Source organism: Lissotriton helveticus, chromosome 6 (genome assembly GCF_964261635.1).
Source record: "Lissotriton helveticus chromosome 6, aLisHel1.1, whole genome shotgun sequence".
In the NCBI taxonomy this organism is placed as follows: domain Eukaryota; kingdom Metazoa; phylum Chordata; class Amphibia; order Caudata; family Salamandridae; genus Lissotriton; species Lissotriton helveticus.
In genome coordinates this window covers 984,243,596-984,249,595 of record NC_136067.1, presented here as the reverse complement: position 1 = coordinate 984,249,595, position 6,000 = coordinate 984,243,596, and positions in this window count along the sequence as shown.

Genomic DNA, 6,000 nt, shown 5'->3' with positions numbered 1-6,000 from the left:
TCATAAAAATCTTGGATTTGTAATTCTTAAAAATAAACCTGACCCACCTCAAGCTTTGGTGATTGACATGTGGTCAATGACAAAGGTTCTAGATGATAACAAATTGTTTTGTATTGGCCATAACCACATGGGACATGGCAATTCTATGAAACAAATCATAGAATAAAACACATTAGCAGGAGCAAATGAACACCTGCTCCAACCTGGTGTAAAGTCGTACCACAGCCTGCACCACAAAGAGGGAGCACAGCCCAGAGCCACACCTGAAGACAAACAGATGACATGGAGCAACTGAACACGCAGCACGGACATCCAAGAGGGCCACAACACCCACCGACAACACACCTAGTACCACCCCTCCCTTGCACCCCCGACCAAAGACATGCCACATCAGCTACACCTAAACATGTACGAAATAATCTGTCACAGAAATGAGCATCACACATTCACTTTCGAAGGAACCAATGAAACTTTAATGAAATGAACACTGAAATGAAATGAAGACACATGGCGGCTCCCCTCAGGACAATACGTAGGTCATAGCCTACAAGACAAAAAACATGATGAGCAGGTGTGTCCTGCGCACATCAAAGGACGGGAGAGAGCAAAGGAGAGAGAGAGAGAGAGAGAGAGAGAGAGAGAAAGAAGAAGATAGGGGGAGATAGAGAGAGAATAGAGGGAGAGAGAGAGTGAGAGAGAGAGAGGGAGAGAGAGAGAGAGAAAAGAAGAGGGGGAGAGAGAGAGGAAGAGAGGGGGGAGAGAGAGAGAAGAAGAGAGGAGGAGAGATAGAAGAGGAGAGGGGGAGAGTGCCACCCCTGCACACCCAGACCACACTGCTCACCTGCTGCCACTGGCGTGTCTCCAACCACTTGCCGGAATGCATAGCAGTACACCAGGCCACACATCAGAGTCAGAGCTGTCGTCTGAAACAGAGTTCCGATACATGACAGGCACAGTACACATACTTGCACAAGATAACATCACCTGCATGCCCATGCACACCCTGGCAGAGGAACCCCAGCCCCTCCCGCCGCCCATCGAAGCACGCCTGCCCATGCCCACCCGGGTCTCACTGTTCACCTTCTGCCACTGGCGTGTAGCCAGGAGGTTCCACCGCATGCTACTGCAAGCCACAAGCCGGGGCCCGCGGACATGGCACCCTCCACACCATGCAGCCAAGCTGCGCAGGCCACCAGGTCTCACATCTGGTGCTGGGTCTTGATTACTCCATGGCATAGGACATACCAGGGTACCTGACACTATTGCAGCCTGCACAGCTACTCTACCGAATGGGTGCCACTAACTCTGGGATCCCGGAAGCGAGGCCACGTTTCGGTAAGCCCGGGCTTCCCGCTGGCTCTGCCTACACTGTGGTCCAGCAAGGCACACAAATCCTGAGCAGTCCGGACTGTCCGGAGGGATGGATGGGATGGATGGATAGGTTTTTATATAGCGCAATATCACCGCCAGGTCTCAAAGCGCTTTGCATTGGGAACCCGTCCTGGTTTTTCCCTGTGAGATAGCCCCTACTGGGTATCCCCAAGGTGAAAGCCAGGCATCCCGCCGCGGGGGGCCATAGTGGAGATTAAGCAAGCTATTGCCCAGAGTTGCAGAGTGTGAACCTGTGATTCGAGTAGGCACCGAAGCGAGAATTACTGAGTCCGTGGACATTTTGGGCTCAAGACCCTGCCGCGTCGGGAATTGAACCCTGGTCCCAGGTCTGATCTCAGCGTCCGGGTCTGCCTCCTCTAACCAGTGAGCCACACATCATCGCAGGCTGCACACCCGCTCAGCAGCTTAAGGTGCCAATGACTCAGCGCACCCAAAGTTACCGTGCCATGGCCGGGTGCCTGTGCTGGCTGCAATGCACAGTGTGCCACAAACCCTGTTCAACCCCAGTCAGCGTCCCGTTGCGGGGCACTTGTGCCAGCCACAATGCACCGTGTACCACAAACCTTGTTCAACCCCAGTCAGCGCCCTGTGGCAGGGTGCCTGTGCCGGCCAAACTGCACCGTGTGCCACAAATCCTGTTCAACCCCAGTCAGCGTCCTGTGGCGGGGTGCCTGTGCCAGCCAAATTGCACTGTGTGCCACAAACTCTGTTCAACACCGGTCAGCGCCACGTGGTGGTATGCCTTTGCCGGCCTCAAGGCCTTGGGTCCGTCATCCAGTCACCACCGGCAAGAGGGGTATGTGACGTCGTCGGGCACTTATATTTGCGGGGTCGCATGGCCTGTGATCCCTGAGCCAGATGGCTGTAGTGTGCATGCAAACCTGCCCTCAGGAACTGGCTGTGACATGTTGACAACTAGACCAGTGACCTGCACACCACCAGGGAGTACGCCTGCGCCGGGAAGCAATGAGCTCCCCCTCGGAGTGTTAGCAGGGTGGTATGGCCTGCTGTACGTCGGAACAGTGGAGGGCTTGCAAAAATGACTCGTGGGCACCGGCCGTGGTTCAGTCCATGTCCGGACAAGGAAGTGGCTGATGCGTGTGTCCCTATTGTGGTGTCCATGGGACCCGTAACACAAATTGCTATGTAGCACCCTCTGACTGGCATCCCACAGGAAGAGCATCATTGACACAAGGGAAATGACTATCCCTACATTCATCCACACATACATACATGAATGATGAAAGACATGACACAGCAGTGCATCACTGGATGTTTATTGCACATCTAGTGACGTTCTGCAGCTGGAGCGGTACAGGGCAATGATTAACACACTACACAATATGAGGCCATGGAGGCCCAGCCAGAGTCCATCTGGGGATGACAAGTATTGCGGAAGAGGAAGGGTACAGTCCGCAGTCTGGTCACCTTGTCACTGGTCTTCAAACAGGATGTGGCAGTCCATGTCGTTGTCCAAGGTGAGTAAATCGGGGGTCAGTGGAAGGTCATGGGGCCATGTGCGGGACCAAGCAGAAACACACCAGGTGGCGGAAATGAATGCTACTGAGTCCTTCTGATCACAGGCACATCCACCTCCTGATCCCCGGATGTGTGCTCTGCCCCACCTCTGGGTGTTGCTGTACCGGCTGCGGCACTGTGTGCCACTGACACATCAGGGGCCGGAGGTGGATTGTCAGCCGCACTATGTGCCACTGACATATCAATTGCTGGAGTGTTTAGGCCTGCCACACTGGAAGGCAGAGACACACCAGGGGGTGGAGATGGGGAAGGTGTGGCGGCAGCAGCATTTATCATCACCACGCCTTGTGGCAGCAATGCCATGATGAGGATCTGCAGGGAATGGTAGATACCAGCTACATTCCACTGATGTGCAGTGGTGGCTGCCATCTTTTCCTCCTCCATCTGCACCATATCCTCCATGAGCCTCTGCATGTGTGCCTGCTCATGGCTGGTATCGCTGGAGCCACTGTGAGCGGACAGGTGTTCTTCTCTCCACATCATAACTCCAGCGATGTCAGTCAGGGCTTGTTGGAGACCATGGAGTGGTCCTACACACCCAAGGATGGCATCAAGTTTGGTTGCCATGATGCCGAAGCCCAACCGCACCTGCTCCGCGGTCTCCCTCTGGCACTCTAGCACGCGTGGTTGGAAGGCCATGTGTTTTTCCTGGGGGTCTTGAGGGAGTGCCGGGGCTGTGGGTGCCTCCTGCTGAGTGCTTTGGGTAGGGGGTGGCGTGTCCTTGATGTAGCTAGGCTTCCCTAATCCTGGAGGTGAGTGGTGGATGAGGTCAATGATGTCTTGGATGGTTTGGGTGTTGATGCTGGTGTCCTCCTCGTTATCAGTGAAGAGTGGCTGGGACTGCTCTGCAGGAGGTGTTCACGGTGCACCTGCGATGTGAAGGGGAGATGGTGTACTACAATGTGGCCACATGTATGTAGCCACATGGTACATGTTGACATTCAGACAGCATGGCATTGTACCTTGTGACAGTCTGTAGATCTCGGCGAGGACCCAGAGTCATTGTGGGTGTGCACTGTGCTCTGCTTGATTGTGCATGTGTGCCATTGTGCCCATCTCCAGCCGTCCCCCCAGTACCTAGTGGTTACTCATCCTGTTGCGGTTGTGTTGTGTCCTGTCAAGCAGTGTCCGATCCCCTGACTCCGGCCACAGTCTCCACACTGATAACTGTCGACACCAGCTCCTCCATGTCATCCAGCTCAAGCTGTGGCGCTGTGCCCCCCGCTCCAGTCTGCGCTGCTGCCTTCTGATTGGCGGAGAGGTTCTCCTTGGTCCTCCGCTTGATGTCATTCCATTGCCTCTTGACCTCGTCCATTGTCCTCTTGTGCTCTTTGATGGCATTCACCTTGTCCACGATGGCCCGCCATATTCCATTTTTTTGCCCAATGACACGTTGGAGGTGAGGAACAGTTGTTGATGGTGTTCCATCACCTCCGTGACTATGATCCTGTTTGCCTGTGGACTGAACTTTGTCTTCCTCTTCTTCTTGTCCTTGCCCTTCCCTATCCCCGAGGTCCCAGGCTGGTCATCCGGGGAGCTTGTGGGGTTGCACTCATCCTCTGTGCCTGTTCCGGCTGCCTCCATGGTGCTTTGGTGTTGGTAAGTTTGTGTTTGGGTGTTTTTTCTACTTTTATGGTGATTTTTCCCGCCTGACAGGTGTGTGTTGCAGGCCTGGTGCTGTTATCGCTGACTTCCTCGTTTCGCTTTGGCCCATCGCAGGTTTTATGGTGTTGTGGTTTGTGTTTTTCTCTCCATCAAGGTGGTTGTATTGTGGACATTTTCTGCAGTTTTGGCAGACTATCGCTTGCTACCGCTGCGTTGTGAATTCCACATTGACACAGGGTTATTTTTCCGTGATAGACTGCGATGTTGAAAGTTGCGTTACGCTACTCTTGCGGTCGCTATCACACATTCTTGTGAATATAACCCTAAGTCTTTTGACTTACATCCAGTAATATGAATGAGTCATTTGTGACATTAACGGGCCCTTAAAACAGTTATACATTGCAACAAGAAGTTGTCTCCATTTGTAATACATGTTTTTAAATGTTTGATGTATATGAGGTAAAAAATGTAATGTGTTATTTTAATGGATTACATATATGATAGCACTGTGATATTTGATCTATTTCTTTTTTTTTAAACAGGCATTTATGATATTGTGCCTACCTTAAGAGAGACATTAGAAATAAAAAGTCCAGAAGAAGGTGGTTTAAAATCTCTTAGTCCACCGAAACGCGTCAAAACCCCTTTTTTGCATTGTTAAATTCAAGGAAAATTCAAGCCTAATCGCACAAGGATGGATAGACGCTCATGAAATTGATTCAATTGAACTAACATAATTATGATGATTTATTTGTTTTCACTTGTTTTTGTCTCTCGTACCCATTGAAAGAACTTTTTCTCCCTCTTTTTGTATTAAATGTATGAATTTGCTGATACACACATATGCATTTGTTTGAATTGTTTTTATCGATTTTAATTGTGTTTTTAATAAATGAAAATGTATGAGATCAACTTTTGTTTCCTGATGAATTTATAATTTATTCATGGGTTCCGAATTAAAATATTCCTTAAGTATATTTGAGTGCTTCCCTATACGGTTGAATGGAGTGAATTGTTATTGGTTGTGAGTTACTGTCCAAGAGAAATCTCAATTTTTACATTTACTGTACTTGGGACCCCTCTCTTGGTTGGTAGGGCCACTCCCTTTCTTGTTTTATATTATACCACTTCTGCCCTAGTTTATATTATCTTGTAGTATGCCATGTTGGTTTATAAAATGTTATTTTATGTTATCCAATTCTACCATTATATGTATCTGTGCTTATATAGCGCAACTGCCACCCTACGGGTATCCTGGCGCTCAGATATAATAACATCTGATCAGCATGATGACGAGCAGAGAGATGGAATGTACGGATCAGACTTTCGGGAAGAGCCAAGTTTTCAGGCTCTTCCTGAATTCAATTAGAGAGTCAGACTGTCTGATCCTTTGTGGCAGTTCATTCCACAGCTGAGCACCTACCACACTGAAGGCCCTCCCTCCCATCCGTGAGCGTTTACATT